Source organism: Chelonoidis abingdonii, chromosome 12, assembly GCF_003597395.2.
Source record: "Chelonoidis abingdonii isolate Lonesome George chromosome 12, CheloAbing_2.0, whole genome shotgun sequence".
Classification (NCBI taxonomy): Eukaryota; Metazoa; Chordata; order Testudines; family Testudinidae; genus Chelonoidis; species Chelonoidis abingdonii.
In genome coordinates this window covers 2926842-2946248 of record NC_133780.1, presented here as the reverse complement: position 1 = coordinate 2946248, position 19407 = coordinate 2926842, and the positions used below count along the sequence as shown (strand labels likewise).

The 19407-nt window shown below is 49.9% G+C and overlaps 1 pseudogene; it reads right to left on the bottom strand.

Moving 5' to 3' along the window:
- Nucleotides 1-3363: 3363 nt before the first annotated feature.
- LOC116824268 (C-type lectin domain family 2 member E-like) overlaps nt 3364-19407 on the bottom strand; it is a 16568-nt pseudogene continuing 524 nt past the window's right edge.

Here is a 19407-nt window from a genome sequence, read left to right as displayed (position 1 = left end):
CCCTAAGCAGAGCTGCGCAGCTCTGCCCAGCCACCGGCGTCCCCGCCGGCAACGAGAAAAATTGCAGAGGCTGGAGCCCCTGCTCTGGGAAGGGGAGGGATTCTGAGCCTCTGCCTGCAGCCCAGGGATTCTGCTGGGTCAGCGCGCCGCGGGCAGCCCCAACCTCTGGGATGCTGCGGTAGCGCGCTGACCCCGGGGGCACCCTGGGCTGCCGGCTGCAGTTTCTGCCGGCAGCTCAGACTACCTCTCAAGCAGCAGCGGCTGCTCAACCATTTAAAATTTTTTTGGGGGGTGCCGCTTTTTGGCGCCCCCAAATCTTGGCGCCCTAGGCAACCGCCTAGTTCGCCTAAATGGTTGCACCGGCCCTGCCTGTATCCTCTCCCTCACACAGAATGGACGTGCAGAAGGTACCTAATTAAAAGCACTTAACTTGGGAATAAAAAATGTCAGTCACAGTTTTTTTGATATGCCCTGAAGTTTTACAGAGATTTATTTGCAAAAACTTTGTAGTAAGGGTGAGTCAGCTGTCTTGCTGAACAGAACGTTAAATATTATGGAATACATGGATGCAACTCTTCTCTGTTTTACATTTTCTTAATCAATGTTTCTAAGCTGATTTTATATTTTAAATGTACTCTTAAGCCTTCATAAAGTAATCATCCCAGATTACTACATATTTAACTCACTGAAACAGACATTATTTTAGTTTAATCAGTCACAGAACTTTAGTGTGTTCATAACAATGTTCATTGCTTTTAGAAAAAGAGAACACTAATTTATTTTGTGTGAACTCCAGATCAATAGAAATGTTTATGAAATTTCACCAACTTTAAAAATATGTTTCCAAAGATTTTAGGTATAACAAAGGATTTTATATCTTACTGGGTACTGATTTTGCTGGAGTGTTCTCTTAAAACTAGTTCATCAGATAGTCAGAAGTAAAGAAATTGAAACTCTTTATCTAGCTATCTGGAAAGAAAGGGGTCTTGTCCCTTTAAGGCAGTGCTTCCCAAACTGGGACTCGTGAACCCCTGGGGGTTCAGGAAATGTTACAGGGGGTTCTCAGGGGAAAATTCCCTAATGTCAGACAGAGCTGTCCCTAGGAACCCTGGGCCGCATGGGCCAGCAGCCTGGAGCCTCTGGACTTCCAAGAGCTAAGCAGATCAAAGCGAGCAGATCTGTCACACTGAGGAAAATGAAACTTCAAGACTCCTTACAAGAAATGGAAAGAGAGGTGGATATTTTTTTGCTGTTTTTAAAATTAAATAGGCAGCTAGTGCTGTTTTTAAATTATTATGAAGAACAAGTATAAGCTTTGTTGTAACGTGCGTTGTTTGCTTGGACTGCTCAAGCCCTGAATGCTTGTGTAGGAGGAACTCTCTGAGTTGGCTTCTTAAATACCTTCCTGCTGTTTCACGTCTGATACTCCTTGATGAAACATATGAGCCTTGTCTTAGAACAGGCTTAGTCAAAGTGATACACGCTACGAAAGTGAGATCTGGGAAGAGTGTTGCTGTTTTCATAATGTAATAAAAATCCTGTAATGATAAATAATAATTAATAATAAATAGTGTGTAATAAGCATGTCATAAGAACACATTTTATATTTGCCAGATCACTGCTTTTATAATTTGTACTCAGGTAAAGGAGAAAATCCCTGGAAATATTCATTTTTAGGAGGGGGTTCACGAGACTTGACATTTTATTGAAAGGGGTTCACAGGTTAAGCTCTCTCCTATACAAGCCTGGTGCCCCTTACCTAGGGTTTCTGGGGGGGGAGGGTGAAGGGAGAAAGATGGCCAGAAAGGACAGGATGACTATGAAAGCAAGATTTTTTTTATTACAGTAATTAAAATTAAAATATGTATTTTAGAGAAGGGAGGTCTTTTGAAGGATTTATTTAAAAAACCATGTCTGAAGATCCAAACATTTAAGGCTAAAGGTGATTGTGCATCTAAAAGGCTATGCAAGGATTTTTTAGAGATGTGATTTTATAATCTTCCAGCACACCAATGAAATATTTTTAAAGCAAATTTTAAACTAAGGTCCTGTAGACTGACATGTTCTGAGCAAAAGGCAAAAGATTTATAATGCACAACTGTTTCTGTCAGTAAATTCAGAAACTGACAGTCGATACCTGGGGGTTGGCAAATGCCTGTTAAATGGCTTCATTACCCCTTGACTGGCTTTTTAACAGTTTCAGTGTTGTGGTAATAGGTCTGGCGGGCTGGAGGGTTTTTCACTTTGAAGTTACTAGATCCCCTCCCAAGGAAGACTCACCAGGCTGCAGCAGCCAGCTGTGGTGGGAGTCTGCAGGAAGGGTCAGAAGAAGAATAGGAAATCCGGGAGGGTGGACACTAAGACCCAACGGTGCCCCAAATTTTCAGGTGCCCTATGTAGCCCTATATTCTGCATATGCCTAAGCAGGGCCGGCTCCAGGCACAAGCATTTCAAGCAGGTGCTTGGGGCGGCAATCTGCAAGGGGCGGCAGTCCGGGTGTTTTTTCCCCCAAGCAGTGCGCCAAATCGCAACCGCAGTGAGTGAGATCAGTCCGCGCGCCTTTAGGGCGGCATGCGTGTTTCCGTGGTGGTGGTAATTCGGCGGCAGCTTCTCTGTTCAGCTGTGCGCAGTGGCGCAGCTTCTGTCTTCAGGCTGAAGACAGAAGCTGCCACCGAATTGCCGCTGCCGTGGAAATGCACCTGCCGCCCTAAGGGCGCACGGACTGATCCCGCCATCCGCAGCGGCAATTCGGTGCGCGCGCGCGCACACACGCACACACACACACGCACACGCACACACACACACACACAGAGTGGTCTTCTTTCCATGGGAAGAGACACCAGGCTAAGCCCTGCCCTTTATAGGCAGAGACTAGGGAAAAGCCCTTCCCCTTGTGCAGTTGTTCTCTAACTTTTGTACTGGTGACCCCTTTCACACAGCAAGCCTCTGAATGCGCCCCACCCTTATAAATTCAAAACACTTTTTATATATTTAACACCATTATAAATGCTGGAGGCAAAGTGGGATTGGAGTGGAGGCTGCCATCTCACAACACCCCATGTAATAACCTCGCAACCCCCTGAGGGGTCCCAACCCCCAGTTTGAGAACCCCTGGACTAGTGAGTGAAGAGACCTTCCCCTAGAGCACATCACCCCTTGGCAGGCAGAGGGAAAGATGAGGAGGATCAGGCAGAAAAAGGAGAGAGAGACACACATACGGGTGTCAGTTCATTAGTCCTTGGTAGGAGGGGAGCTTATAGCCTTGTTGGCAGGATGCAGCTGCTGCCTCAGTTTCCCTGCTGGGGTGGGAGGAGCCATTCACAGGAGGATTTAAGGTTTACAATAAAATAAATAAAATAAAAATTTCCCTTCTAGGAGCTGGTTTATTATTATAAAAATTTTGTATGTGTCCACACACACACACACACACACTTTCTCTCTCTCTGAGTCTATCCTAGCACATTCCAGCATCCTCTCTTGTCCACAGAGCCTCTTCACGCTCCCGAAGCCTTCGCAGCAGGGCCTGCAGACCAGCCCTTCTCGCCTTCTAGCAGGAGTTCGAGTCCTTCCCCCAGGCTGCAGGGGTCACCCCGGCCCCTTCACTCCATGGCTGCAAGGGCCACAGCATCTCCAGAGACAGTCTCTGGCAGATCAGTATAGCCCCAGCTCTTCTCTGGTTCCTGCCTAGGGCCTCTGACAGGAGGGACGCTGCAAGTTTGGCTGCTCCCCTTCCAGTTTCCAAGTCAAAAGATTCCTTCTCTGTGCCATACACAGAGCCTGGGCATTTATACCCGTTTCCTCTCCCAGCAGGCCTGGCTGCCAACTTGTCACACCCTGGAGCTTGTGAAGTACGCACAACTGCCATGTCCTATCTTATGGCTACTGTCCATCTGTCCGATTGTTGGGGTGCTGGCTGTCTGGTTCCAAGGGGTTCACTCAGGCCAGGGGTAGCTGCATGTTGGCTGGAGAAGCAACACTGATGAGGACGCAGTGGCAAAGTAAGCACAGGCCCATGGATGGATTTTATGTGGCAAGCTCCAAATGTTATTAAACCTGAACACAGGGGTTGCCCTCAGCCTGGGAGGGCCACAGAGTCTCACCCCATCCCTTGAGTCCAGCTCCTGGTGGGGCTGCTGGAATGTTAATGTGGGTGCTCCAGGGATTTCTCAAATGGGCCAATGGGGGCCAGAGGCTCCCAGGGGAGGAGCTATATGCTGTCCTTCAGCGAGCATCCCTCTTCCTTGCTGCTGGGGCTGTCCCCTTTCGCCAGCCCCATCCAGTTCCCCACTCGCTGAGGCAGCTTGGGCCAGCCCCATTGACAGGACAAGGTCTGACTCATCCAGGTCACAGTCACTTTGCTCTGCCTGCTGGTTTCTCTGCTGCTTTGCTGCAGATCCAGCGTGCGTTCCTCCAGCAGCCTGAACTGGAAACATCGCCTCTGTTCAGAAAAGCACACAGGCCTCCTCCCGCTATTGGAAACCTGCAACAGAAACAAATAATAAATAATAAAAATAATTAATAATAAATCCAACAAAACTATGAAAGCAGCTTCAACCAGCAGCCATAATCTGGCTCTAAGCAATTTGCCCAAAGGTCACGCAAACCTGGGGTAAAAACAGGAATTGAGCCAGATTTGCTAAGTCACAGCCCAGGCCTTAACCACCAGGCCAGTGTCCTGTTTCACATGTGCGCTGCAACATTTACTGAGTTAACAGAAGCAAAAGGGACCCACCACTTGTTGAATTCGGTGCTGTTGGTCCACATCCAGGGTTGGTCCGGTTTCCTCCCGAGGCCGATCCAGTGGTCAGAGAGTCCTTTATAGCGCATCAGGAAATCCTTTGTTAAAAAAGTAACAGCAAATACACATTACACATCTCCGTGTCTGGGATCTCTACAACCTACACGGGGTGCTCTGGGCAGCAAAACAGGGCGCAGGGCAGGTGATCCAGGCTGGGAATTCTACACCAAGAAATGAATCCCCAAGTCAGAGGCAGCACCCGTGCGCTCCATGAGCTACGGGTTGGTCAGCCCATGCAGGGCCATGGTGCTAAGACAAGTCCAATGTATTTCATGGAGCTGGCTGAAGATTTTCCATCAAAATGTTTCTGTGACAGAAAATGTGTTTCCTGCAAAGATGAATTTTTCCTAAGTTTAATTTTGATTTCATGGAAAAGTTTCTATTTTCCACTGAGCAATGATTTTGTTTGGGGTCAGTTCGACATTAATCTGTATCCAGCTGAGTTACCAAGGGGCCTCATGAGAGTTATTGTTTATGCCTCATACCTCCACTCTCCGCTCTGGTTGGCTTCCCCCAGACTACATCTCCTATAATTGACCATAGTTTCCCTATTGGCTGAGCCTCTGCTGGGCATCATGGGAGATGTAGTCCAACCCAGGATCTCAGCACACAGAAGGGGGCAGAAGACCCCCAAACTACACCTCCCCTGGAGCAGAGGGTCGGCACATTAGCCCCACATGGTCTGACTCAACCCCCAGTGAACGGGGAGGATGGCGAGTGGGTGGAGCTCTCTGTTCTCTGGCTATTCTGGGATGTGAGAAGTTGCCCTAAATTCAAGCAGCATCAAGATCGGCCTGCCCCCCAGACAAACCAGCATAAAGCCACTTTGCCAACCCCACCTGTTGCAGCCGAATCTGGGTCTCACCATTTCCTGCTGGGTATTCAATCCAGCCAGGGAGCACCTAGGGGCAGAGCAGTGGCTCTGGGTGTAGTCCCAGTTCCCTCAGCCTGTGAGAAATAGTAACACTTCCCCAGGTACCGATCCAGCCGTCTGGGCAGGCAGCCACTGCGGAGGCGCACCAGCTGGACACGACTCAGGTTCCTTTGCTGGAGATGAGAAAGTAACAGGGTGAGAGATCTGCGCCGTCACCTCTGTAGCCACAGGACAAGCCCCGTGACACACACCATGGAACCCGCACCCCCTCACACATGGGAAGCGAGTTGTGCCTAGACACGTTCCCTTCACACAGAGAGAGCCAGCCACCACAGCTCCCACCGCGACACGAGCTGTGAATTCGGGCCACATTTCCAGCCCTGGGCTCCTTTGCTGGGGTCCCCATTTTGGCCCCGGTGCAGCACAGACGGTGACGCTGTGGATTAGTGGAACATTAGCGATGGTTATTGAACCAAATTATCAAATGCAAAGGAGCTGGCCGACGCCGTGTGGGGGAGCTGCTAAAGTGTTATGATTTGCCAAGTACGATAACCTTGTTTATATGTTTGTATCACTTTTGTGTTATGAGTTTAGATGTGTTAGGGTGTCTGTGCTTTGTTTCTAGGTGACACCCAGACAGATTGGCTCGGCACTGCCCAGGCCTGCGTCAGTGACCATCAGACTCATCAGCTGTACAATGAACCCATGGAAAGGAGACAGGGCACACCTTGAGTCAGCAAGACGTGCAGGGGCAGGCTGGTGGACAGAGAATCTACAGCTTTTCATGCCATGTGCTGTGAAGCTTGTGTTTGGGACTCAAGAAGTGCTAGACACATGCAAAAGACTATAAAAAGCAGCTGTATCCTCATCCATTTGGTTTTCAGTCCTGCTTTTTACTCTGAAGCAAACTTTTCTACAAATGGAAGCTCTGAACAAGGACTGAATGACCATCCAAGCTGAGGATGTTCCAGAGACTTTCAAGTTAGCAAACTCACATGTGGCTAAGAACCTTGATATATGGACTTTGAGTCTTATGTACGTATCTGACTGCTTGGCCATTTAATATTCTCTTTTTCTTTCTTCTATAATAGACCTTTAGTTTTAGATGCTGTGGCAAATGCGTACTGTTCTTGGGTCTCGCGCTTTTCTTCTCTGGGGTGTAGTTCAGGGCGATATTGCTTGTCTTGAACCGGTTCTTAATCACTCTTCTAGTGTTTGAGGAGGGGAGTGGAGAGGGAGGGACCTGGGCCCGCCCTCTATTCCAGTCCAACCCAGGGGCCCTGGGTTGTGGTGGAACCACTTGAACTAGCGGTTTCTTCCCCTGAGTTACTTCCCTCTCATACCCGTCAGCTTGTGAAGGGCTTTCTCGCCTCTCTTCTCTATACAAGCTTGGTGCCCCTTACCTAGGGTTCTGTTGGGCTTCCAATCCACCGGCAGCACTCTCAAACTTCTATTTCCCTCTGGACAAACTCTTCTCTTCTGCAATCTGCACTCTGCTCCCATCCACCTTTCTCCTTCAACTTACCACACCCTGTCTGACTGAAGCAGGGTTATATATTCCTGATGGAGTCAGGTGCTCTTAATTGGAGTCAGGTGCTCTAATTGGCCACAGCGTGTTCTAGTTAATCTAAGCAAACCTTCCTCCCTTGGAGGGAATAAGGCCCTGCTAACACTCTTATGCTGCCTCTGGCCATGCTGTATCCATATCTCCCCCCCCGCTCAACACCAAGGGGGTTGGCTATGAGACGAAGGCGTGTTGGCGTGAGAGGCCATCAGCGTTGCCGTGTTGGCTTCCAGCCCTATGCTGACCGAAAATGGAAAGGTTGCAAAGAGAACCACCTCTCACTCTGGCGTTTCTTTCCTTGTTCCTATGCATCCACTGAGCGGGGCATGATCAGCTACAAGGGGTAAACGCCCGGACCAGGAGATAGTTAGCGGAGAGTCTCCATAGCCCATTTTATCGCCAGACATTCCTTTTCAACAACAGCGTATTTTTGTTCCTGGGGAGGAGCTTTCCGGCTTGAGGTACAATGGATAGAGCCCGGAGTTGCTCTCCTCCGCCTCCATCTTGGAAGACACCGAATCCACCCTCCGTGGAGGCCGCCACCTTTTCTGAGGTGAAGTTATCCTTCTTCGAAATGCCGTCATATGGCGTCATGGACCCATTCACACAGCTACTGCGTCGTAGTGATGGTCAGGGAGCGGCTCAAACCTTACTTTGGCTGAGCTCAGTTGCCGCAAGGAATCTGACTGTGATGTGCGTCCGTCGATAATAATTGTGTCGCCATCTGGTCTCCATCTTAATATGCACCCTGTGCGGGCCCATCTCTCGGGTCTCGGTCTCATGAACCCGTCATCGATCCACCCTTGTGCCCCTTTTTCTTGCGCTTGCTGGGTGGGCTCAACATAGTGCGGTCTTGTGAGAGATCGTGGAACTTTTATGGCGCGATATTATCGCAGACTCGGAGGCTTATAGCCGGACAAAATGCTCACCTTTGACTCGGCCTATACTCTGCGCGATCGGGTCAGACACAAGGGAGGCCAATCTGCGGTTTTAGTATAGACAGCACACTTCCACACCTAGGTGCGCATCAATAGATGTTCATTGAGAGCCGGTTTCGGAAATACGGCACGTCTTCCTTCATCATTCGACGCCATGGCCTGAGTGTTTACTGCCTCTGGCTACTGCGTGGTTCTTGTTTCCCTTATCACGAATATATACAGCGCTCGCGCGATGATGTTTAGTTAGACTCCGCCTGCAAATATCTCCGCGCGCTCTCGCACTGTTTTCCGAATTCTGTACAGCAGTGTGCTTATCTCCAATATACAGTCGGCTACGATCGTAGATGTAATCTTTCTATTGTTGTTCTTAAGAAAGTAAGTGCTCAAGAGACAAAGAGGCGGCAAATTGACGTAGAGGTGATCCTGGGGTGTGGTTGGCGTAATAACTTATCATCAGTCTTTTTGTGTGGCAGGGAGAGCTCACTTAGGCAGTAGGATGCGAGAGGAAAAGCGAATTGGAACACAGATGTTTCTAGGAATCTGGCCAAATGACTAGCCGGTGTGTAAGATAATAATTCGTGTTGGCTTTTCTCCTGGTGCCATACCCTTGGCAGGGGTGATTGCCAATATCTTTGGTTCAGATCTAGGGTGGTTAGGTTGTGGCCTTGCCTAGAGGCTGATCACCGCTCGTCAATGCGTGTGGAGTGGGGTAGCTCGGGTGGCACGAGGCTCTAGTTGCCCCACCAGTTTATCTCATATTAATCTGCGGTGAGTAGTTACATATCGGAAATGGTCTGGAGTGGGTGCTCGCCAAGTGCGTTTGGGTACAGGAGCTGTCGCGAGGCTATCGTATTGACGCCATGCTTGTGTGAAATCTTCGCATTTTCGCCCGACGGTTGTAGTATGTCCGCTGTGCCTCTTGTGCTTTTTCTAAATGCTCCCGTACTATCGGGTTACTCGAGTTATCCGCTCTCGCATCTGTGTCACATGCTCAATAATATTCTTTCCTGGGTTGGGTTGTTCCTCCCAATCCTCCTTGGCGATATCCCAATATCCCGCGTGGGTGGCGTCCATATAAGAGTTCAAAGGGAGAAAAACCCGTGGACGCCTGGGGAACTTCCCGTATATAGCGAACATTAGATACGGCAAAAGAGTGTCCCAGTCCTTTCCATCCTGTGCTACCACCTTCCGGATCATACTTTGAGGGTTCGATTGAATCTTTCGACTAGTCCCGTCTGTTTGTGGATGGTAGACGGAGGTCCGAATGGCTTGTATACGGAGCAGGGCACATAAGTCTTTCATTAGTTTTGACGTAAACGGGGTTCCCTGGTCTGTCAGGATCTCCTTAGGGATGCCCACTCTGGCGAAAACCTGTAGTAGTTCTTTAGCTATTGCCTTAGACGTGGGGTTTCTTAAAGGGATGGCCTCTGGATATCGTGTGGCATAGTCAAGGATGACTAGTACGTTTCGGTGGCCCCGTGCCGACTTTTCTAGTGGGCCCACTATGTCCATAGCTATCCTCTCGAACGGGACATCAATAATAGGTAAAGGTACTAGTGGGGCCCGCAAGTGAGGTCGGGGCTATGCAGCTGGCATTCAGGGCAGGAGGCACAATAACGCTGGACTTCTGCTCGTATTCCTGGCCAATAAAACCTTCTTAGTATTCTATCCAGCGTCTTGTCTACCCCTAGATGTCCCCCAAATAAATGACTGTGAGCTAACTCTAGTACGGCCCTTATGTGTTTCCGTGGGACTAGGAGTTGCTCTACTTCTTCCCCTCGTATTTGCTCTATTCTGTACAACAGATCACGTTTGAGCACGTAATATGGCCTTGGGCCTTTGACTTTTCCTTCTACAGGCACTCCATTTACTTCCACTACCTCCTCCCTCACGTTTGCATATAATGGATCTTCGGCCTGGTCCTGCCCAAAGGTCTCACGTGCAGTGCTGAACTGACCTAATTCCAGGGGGCCTATTTCAACTCTTCCCCCTGGGGTGCTCCCACTTGGGCCAGGAACCTCCTGAGTCCTCCGTGACCCGAACCTTCTCCTTGTCTCCTGGGCGGGTTCGCCTACCCACAAGGGAAGTCTTTTGATTAGCTGCCAGAATCCTGGTCCCTAACTTTTTAGCCGCCCTTCGTTCTCGCCTAGCCCTGCGGGTTTTCCAGGGGATGAGAACAATTCTGGAGCAAATTCAGCAAACATGGGGCGAGGCTATCTTTAGTTGCCTCTGTCTCAACCTGGGGGTTGCTACCCTCTCCTGCCTCTATCGGGGTCAGTAAGTTCTCAAACCCAGGGAAGTCTCTCCCAATCAAAACAGATAAGGGAGCTTGGGGACTACTCCTGCAGAAACTCTGGTGGTATTCCCCTGGATTTCAATCCGTACTGGAATTGTAGGGTAAAAATTCACGGTGCCATGTACGCATGTTACCCCTGTGCTTTTGGCCCGAGTTAGTTGGTCTGTTCCCACCAACTTTCCCGAGACCAACGTGACAGCACTCCCCGAATCTATTAATGCTATGGTTTTTATACCATTCATTTTTACTGGTCTGGTAAATCCATGTGAGGTCAATGTAACCCTACCAGGTTGATCAGGCCACATTGCTCCCCATAACTCCCCAGATTACACTGCATAGGCACCTCCTTGTTGGACATTGGGCTGCTATATGCCCAATTCCCCACATTCATAACACCGTCCCCTCATTCCGGTTATCACCCCTGCCTGGGGCTAGTTGGCCGGCCCCCCACCACTCTTCCCAAACCCCCAGGTCCCTTTCTGGCCTCGAGCCATTCCTCACTGTCGTTCCTCCCGGTTATAGTTTTTCTAGAGTTCTCGACAGTCCGGGGCCTTGGGTTTGGGGTTGTCTTCCTGGGTTGCCGTGTCTCCCCGCTTGGAGTCTGGAACAGTTCGCGGGCTGCCAGTTGTCTTTCCACGAGGGAGACCAACTCATCATAGGTAGAGGGGTCATTCTGACCCACCCAAGTCCTGAGTCCTGGTGGTAACCCCCGCATATACCGGTCCAATATTAGTACCTCCATCATCTCCTCAGAGCTATGGGCTTCAGGGCGCAGCCATTTCCGGGTCAGGTGGATCAAGTCAAACAACTGCGTTCGGGGTGTCTTGTCCTCCATATATCGCCATTCATGGAACCTCTGGGCTTGTAGTGCCGTTGTCACTCCGAACCTGGCCAGGATCTCTGCCTTTAGCTGGGAATAGTTTGCTGCAGCTTCTGCAGATAGTGTAATAACCTTCTGGGCTTCCGCGCACATAGGAATGGGGCAAGGATACCGACCATTTGTTCTCGGGGCCATGGCCTCCGCAGGGCTGTTCTCGATCAAAAGCCAGGAGGTATGCTCCACATCATCCTCCCTGGTCATTTTTTTGTAAGTAATGGCTAGCCCGTATGGTCCGGGTCCCTTCCCGTGGTGATCTGTTACTAAGGGTCTTCATCTGCTATTAGGTCCTCTCAGGCAGGGATCGGTCCTGAGCAGCCTGACTCACATTCAGCTGATTAGTCCCTTCTTGGCCTGCCAAATCTAGTCGCCTCTTGTGGGCGGTTGCCTGGACCCTGGTAGCTCCTGCTGGGCCGCGTGGCATGTTATAAGGGCCTTGACGCACTCGTCCATCTTAAGGGTGGGAGGGTTATGTCTCCCCCTGGACTATGTCCCCAGCGCGCAGATCCACCCTGAACAACGTGTGGCAATTGCCGGTACTGTTCTCTTGGGTCCTCCGCGCTTTTTCTCTCTGGGGTAGGTTCAGGGCGATATTGCCTTGTCTCTGAATCCAGTTCTTAAATCACTCCCCTAGTGTCCTTGGAGGAGGGGAGTGGAGGGGAGGGGACCTGGGCCCGCCCTCAATACTCCAGGTACCCAAACCCGGCCCTGGTTTGGTGGTGAACAACTTGGACTAGCGGTTTCTTCCCTGGGTTATTCCCTCTCATACCCGTCAGCTTGTGAAGGGCTTCTCGCCTCCTTCTATTACAAGCCCTGGTGCCCCCTTACCTAGGTTTCTGTTGGGCTCCCAATCCACCGCAGCAACTCTCCAACCTACTATTTCTGCTCTGACAAACTCTCTTCTTCTGCAATCTGCACTCTGCTCCAATCCAACCTTTCTCCTTCAACTGCCAACCTGTCTGACTGAAGCAGGGGTTTATATTCCATGACTGGAGTCAGGTGCTCTAACTGAAGTCAGGTGCTCTAATTGAAGTCCAGGTGCTCTAATTGGCCTCCCGACACAGCTGTTCTTAGTTAAATCTAAAGCAACCTTCATCCCTTGGCAGGGAATAAGGCCCCCTGCTAACACTCTTATGCTGCCCTCTGGCCATGCTGTATCACAATGCTAAAGGACTGGCTGGCAGCATGGTATTTTGGGTAAGATCCAACCTAATACTGACCTGGTAATGTGACTCGCCCTTTGAGGTCAGAAGAACATTTTGTATCGTGAGCAGAGCTTTTAAATAACTTCTCATTGTACTGGACAAAGGTGCTGATTGGGAGCCAGAGAACTGGAATGCAATAGAGGGGGCTGGGTGATTTCTTTTTTAACTTCTTAATAACCAGTGTGGGGGATCAGAAGCACAATTTGTGACTGGCTGGGGCATCTAACTTCAGCGTTACTCCCAAGACTGGTGGGTATCTGCTCTCCCTTTTGCAGCCTGCCCTGACTTTGGGTATTTTCAATGAGGGCTGCCATGTACCCTATGCCACACAGACACAGTCATTGAGATACCTGATTGCACCTGCACGTCAGGCGCATTGACATCTGAATGGCCAGGCTGGTCTGCGGGGGGCGCAATACCAGGGCAATGTACTGTGGGCACAAAACTGTGCTCTCAAAAAGGCCAGGGGGGTGAGGCCACTTACAACCAACCACTAAGATCATTATAAACAACCACTATATGGCGCTGTTACCCCCATGCACCTACAGATGAGATGCTAGGTACAGAATAGGAACACCTATGATGATGCAACTAGCCACCAGGTGGTGCTGTTCTCTCTCTGTGTTTGAATATCCCAGAGGAGGGGAAAAGATCCTCTGGATCCATTCACTGAGGAGGAGCAAGGGGGCTTTCAGGAAGGCTTGGATCCAGATGCCTGTGAAACCGGCCACCTCAGCAAGAGACTGGACTTGGGGGAAAGCAGCTTCATTAGACAGGAACGGTGAGTGTAGACCCAGGTTCAAGTTTTGTGATTTTGTTTTGTGTTGTTCCCATCTTGTTCTCTTGTTTCTAGTTAAAACTTTTTTCTTTCCTGAACAAACTTTTTGTCTTGTTTTATTAGCCGCGCTCACAAGGGCTGGGTGAGATACAGGAGCAGCGGTTTATGGTAAAACTGGTAAATGGCACACACTGTCCCTTTAGGGGCAGTGGATCTGGGATTTCTGTGAGGACCCAGTGCCAGGGCTGGATGTCACAGGGGAGCGCTGCAAAGGGATGAAGGGACTGGGGTGCAGTTATTGTTACCTGCAGGGCAAAGCCAGGGCTGTCCTAGCCAGGAAGAGAGGGCTTGCGAGGCTGACAGGCCGGTGGGGTCAGGGAGCCAACAGCAGGCCAGGTACAGGTACAGATCCCTCCCGCTGGAGGCAGGGGAATGACACAGTGACTCACACCCCTGGGTAAGCAGGTGTGTTTGGGTAACAGGGCAGAGTAAACCATTAGCTGGTGGGAGCTGAACACTGGGGGCGGGGGAGACCCCACAGAAATGCCATGGGCTCAGCAGAGTCTGATGTGACTGTTGAAGCGGGCGTGGGCTGTGGGGGGGAGGGAAGAGAAGTTGCGGGGATTGTGATGTTTCCATACTGAGTGGAAGATGCAGAGACGGGATCAGTGCGGGCTCCACACTCACCTGACACGGCGATGAGGACGATGATGAGGATGATAACAGCGATGCTCAGTACGAGATTGAGACCCACACTCGGAACTGCCCAGCGACGTGCCCATGGTTTCAATCGAGACAGCAAACCTGTAATAGAAACAGCCAGTAATGCTCACGCTGCTGGGACAGCAGGGAGCGCAGGGCCCTGCACTGATTAACTGCATCAGCTGGAGCTCGTTTGAAAACGGGCTATTCTGCAAATAGAGAGATGCATTTAGAGTGAATGAAGTGAAAATTTTCATTCCAACTCAGTGGGGGCAGGAGGAGGAGAATCATTTCAACTTTTCTTCGGGGGTGGGGGGGGAGAAGGGGGAAATCATAAAAAAAGTGGGTTTCAATTTGAGGTTTTCAGAGATTTCTCCAGCCCCTTGAAAATGTTTCCAGTGAAAGTATTTAGTTAAAAAGGGAAGAGAAAGGAGGGAGGAGACCCCAACATAATAAATCAAATTGATTCTTTTCTTATTTCTTAAAACAAAAATCCTCACCACCACCCCCACCAAAAAAAAGTGTCCATTTGGAATTGCAGACTGGCATTGTTTCCATTTGAAACCCCAAAACTTCTGAAAAAAAAATTGTCTTGTTTAAAAAGCATTTCCACCCAGAAGGTGTTGATGGAAGTTGACCAGCCGTCTAGCCGTGATGGAGGAAGTGGGGTGAATATGCTGGGACTGAGCAGGGAACCTCTAGATCGAAAGCCTCAGACTGCTCCTGCCTGGGCTAAAGGCCCGCAGTACATTGAAGCCGTAGCTGACTTGTGTCTTTTACATGACCAGCCACTAGAGGAGATAAAGGCCTCATGAGTTAATGCGGGTGGGACAGGAGAAGGTAAGAAAGATCCCAAGGAGGCAGCTGTACCTGTAGGGCAGATTTTGCTGCTCTTTCCACCTGGGAGGGGATGGGCACATGATTGTTCCGTTTTGTTTCATTTGGGTTTCCTGAGAGGCCAGGAGTGGCCTGGCTTTCAATTTCTCAGCGTGATACGACCCATTCAACATCTTTTCTGTCTCGGAAAGACTCACGGACTCCAAAACAGGCGACTTGTTCATCTGAACCACCTTTCTGCAGCCACTGGTAACTGAGGCCAGTTCATGGTGGGGCTGGCAGAGCCCTTCGTAAGGACAGATTCAAAGCAGCTCACTTGATTACAGCTCAGGCAAAGTTTGGCTACGTGGGGTGATCAGTGAACACACCTTTCAAATAAAATTTGACTGTGAGTTTTGCCTGAATACCCCGATCAGCCAGACTGCGTCTGGGCTGTGTTCGAACGGACTGTTTCAAACCTTTTCTTGGCACTGCTTTTATCCCCAGGGTCAACCAGGCCTTAGCAGGCGCTGCCCAAATCGACTCCAGGTCGCTGAATCATCCTTGTTCTGTTTCCTTTCACTGCTGTCCCGTCCCGTGGGGTCTGGGTTCGAGGCTTTGCCTGTGGAGAGAATCGTCGGGTTACTCAGGCTGGCTCCTGTCAGTGTTTATCTGCCCAGCCACAGCCCTGCACAGCAAGGTCAGTGAGAGCTGCCAGTGCTAGGACTGCCTGGTTTTGTCTACAGCAATTGTCATCTGAAAGATCCCAAAGCACTTGACAAACCCATGGAGGCAGGTGCTGGACTGCGGTCAGTTCCATGCAGAGAGAGTGGGGCCAGATCCTGGGCTGGTGTGAATTGGGGCAGCTCCATTGAAATCACTGATCCTACATCCCCAGCTGGTGAAATGAGCCATCACTCCACTGCAGTCAGTGGGGCCAGATCCTCAGCTCTGCTTAGTGATGTCTCTTTCTACAGTCGTTACAGACACACTTGAATTGGCAGGAATGAATTTGCATCCCCTTATGCAGATAGTTCACAAGAAGTCATTATGGTTTAATTGGAGAGCCTGGAATCTTTCATGCGGGGGAGCAGTTCCTGCTCTCTGCCCTTGGGGGAGCCCCATGAAGTCCCTGCACCCTGGCAGGACAGAGACTGGGAGAGCAGCAGACACAGACATTCCCACCTGAGCCCTGTGACAGCAGCAGAGCTGCCAGATGAGCAGATCTGAAGGGAGCGACTCCAACAGCAGCCAGCACCTGCTGCTTCAGCGGGAGGGGCAGGACACCCCTGTACTGGACAGTGATGGAATAACCTGCTCCAGTGACAGATTCCTCACTCACCCCCCTTGGATAGAAGCTGGGGCTTGTACCTTGCCACAGGAGGGTTTAGAGTCCTTCCCACTCCAGGTTACTGTGTAATATTGATGTTTATAACTCTGGATGGTCCCATTATCCCTATAAATGCCAAGAACTTGGCAGAAGTCAGAAAGGAAGATTGACCAAGGAGGTCTTATGGCAGCGAGTTCCACAGGCCAGCTGCACCTTGTGTGAAAATGTATTTCATAAGATTTGAATTTGCCGCCTTTTCAGGTCAGGGGTGTGGTCAATGAGTGGTCCTGATAGGGCCTTCTCCAATAAGAGTCTCCTGTGCTCATACAGAGATTCAGATTCTCCCCTGCCTGGCACCTTGTAACATCTCGGCCACCTGCCCAGTGAGGTGTCAAAAGCCACCGGATTAGAATCTCCTCTCACTGGTATCCACTGGCCTCATCACCAACCCATTGGTAACTACACCTGGCCTGGGATGGTGCCAACGAATCAGTAGGGGTCCGTCTACACTGCATTGTAAACCCAGTTCTGTGGGACCCAGGTTTGTGGCCACTTGTGTCTGAACCCAGGCATGAGCGTTTACACTGCACAGCAAACCTGGGTTTACAATTGCTGCCCTGGGTCTCTCAGCCTTGCTAATGGTCGATACTGCACCGTGTTGATCTTCTGACCAGTTTGGAGCTTACGCTGCATCCACACGGCAAAATGTCAAGGCTCGGACCGGAGTCACGCCAAGATGCAGGCTCAGACTCGCCCCAGCAGGATGCTAGGACCTGACATGACCTGAGTCAGACTGATCTGTGTGTGGACAAAAAGGGGTTTGGTCTCAAACCTGAGTCTGAGCTGGGCTTACTGTGCAGTGTAGACACACCCTGAGAGTCACTTTTTTCCACCAGTCAGCAAGAAACTAGTAGAATAAGGAATGCAGCATTCTCTGCTTAGATTTTAGTCTCTGCCACTGCAGAGCTTCTGCCTAGAGCTGCCCCCGACTCCTCCTGCATCACTTCCCCCTGCACAATGAAAGGAGCAGCCCACCCCCCTCACAGCTCCCATCTGCCCCAGGGGGCATTTGTCCCTGGCTGCTCACAGGATCCAGGCTATGCAGGAGAGCTGGTAGATTGCATGATATATGATATCCATACAGACTAACATAGCAAACAGACATACACACACCTGTCACTCATGCACAAACACACACACAAGCTGGGGCAGCAATTTAATCATAGATGTGACTCCCTGGGTGCTCAGAGCTGGAGTGGGGAAGGTGAGGAGTTCTGCGCCGCTAACAGCTTCTGCCTTTGGGGCAGGGAGTGTGTTTATAAAAAGCTGCAGAGTGACTGAGATAACAAAAGTCTTGTCATTAAATCAAATTAAGGCTAGATGATCCTGAAAGCATTGCCAGGCGCTCCAGTTAAAAGGTAGGAAACGAAGGGCAGGAATAAATGGTCCATTTTTCAGACTGGAGAGGAGTAAATAGAGGTGTCCCCAGAGGGGCTTGTACTGGGACCAGTGCTGTGCAATATTCATCAGTGATCTGGAAAAAGAGGTAAGCAGTGAGGTGCCAACATTTGCAGCTGATACAAACAGAGAGGGGACACAATAGCCATTTTCGAGTACATAAAAGGTTGTTACAAGGAGGACGGAGAAAAATGATTCTTCTTAACCTCTGAGGACAGGACAAGAAACGATGGGCTTAAATTGCAGCAAGGGAGGTTTAGGTTGGACATTAGGAAAAAACTTCCTGTCAGGGTGATTAAGCACCGGAATAAATTGCCTAGGAAGGTTGTGGGATCTCCCTCATTGGAGGTTTTTAAGAACAGGTCAGACAAACGCCTGTGAGAGATGGTCTAGATGGTGCTGGTCCTGCCATGAGTGCAGCGGACTGGACTTGATGACCTCTTGAGGTCCCTTCCAGTTCTATTATTCTATGATTATATTCAAGATAGTTAAGTCCCAGGCAGACTGCAAAGAGCTACAAAAGGATCTCTCAAAACTAGGTGACTGGGCACCAAAATGGCAGATGAAATTCAATGTTAAATGCAAAGTAATGCAAAATCAGTTGGGGGTGGTCCTGCCCATGAGCAGGGCATTGGACTGGATGGCCTCCTGAGGTCTCTCCCAACCCTAATCTTCTATCATTCTATGACATGGCAAAATATAAACCCAACTATACATACAAAATAATGGGGTCTAAATTAGCTGTTACCCATCAAGAAAGAGACCTTGGAATCATTTGCAGGACTCTGGAAGCACTATGCTTCCAGATTACTGCAAATGGATCCATCTCACTGTGCCTGTATCATCCCAAACTCATTTTCCAGCTTCAGAAGACTTAAAAATTCTCTCCAGTCATCAATGGGACAGATGCAACTGGATAATGCAGCTGTCCTGAATGTGCATCAAGACCATTCCAGGGAACTAGATGTAGATAAGATTGCTGGCTGTACTTTCATCCAGAAAGCTACAGTGAGACATAATCTCTTTAAACTGGGACATTAGTGAACACAGCTTGCAGGTGACTGCAATGATTTTAATATACTATAATTCATGAGAATGTAATTAGGTAGTTCATAACAACTGACTTGTTATTAAAATAGTAAAGATGCCAATGATTGACACAGTCAGTAACTAGAATAAGACAGAAATGTATACCTATGCTGAAAATAGCCTTCCCCCAAACTAGCAGAATGCTCCCCACCCCATAACACACACACACCTCTTCAAAAGCACCTGCCAGCAAAAAGAAAAGTCAGTGCCTATGACTTTAATAATCGGTAACTGGAGTCCAGCCAATGCAACTGACAATCACTCTCCAGTGTTTTTATGTATCTGCTCTGGCAGGGAGAGAAGCAGCAGCTGCTGTTCCCCGGGGTGTTTGTAGAATGGTCCTTAGCAGCAGGGACAGACAGCTCAACAGAGCAGGATCTCAGAAAGGGTGAACCCAGGAGCTCTGGGCCTCAGGGGGACCCAGCAAAGGCATCAAACGGAGCCGGCTCCAAGGTCTGACCCCAGGGCAAACCCCGCGGGCTCTGCAGAGGGGGGCAGAGATCAGACCCCACCTGGCTTTGCAGGGCGGACACATCCCAGGCTGGTCACTATCGGTTGCCCAGGGGCATTGCATCTCCCCCGCGCTCACCCTGCCCCATAGGAGCCCCCCGCAACCAGCCCCTCACAGACCTGTGGGGCAATGAGCCGGGAGCGAAACTGGATTCTTGAGGATAAAGCTGGG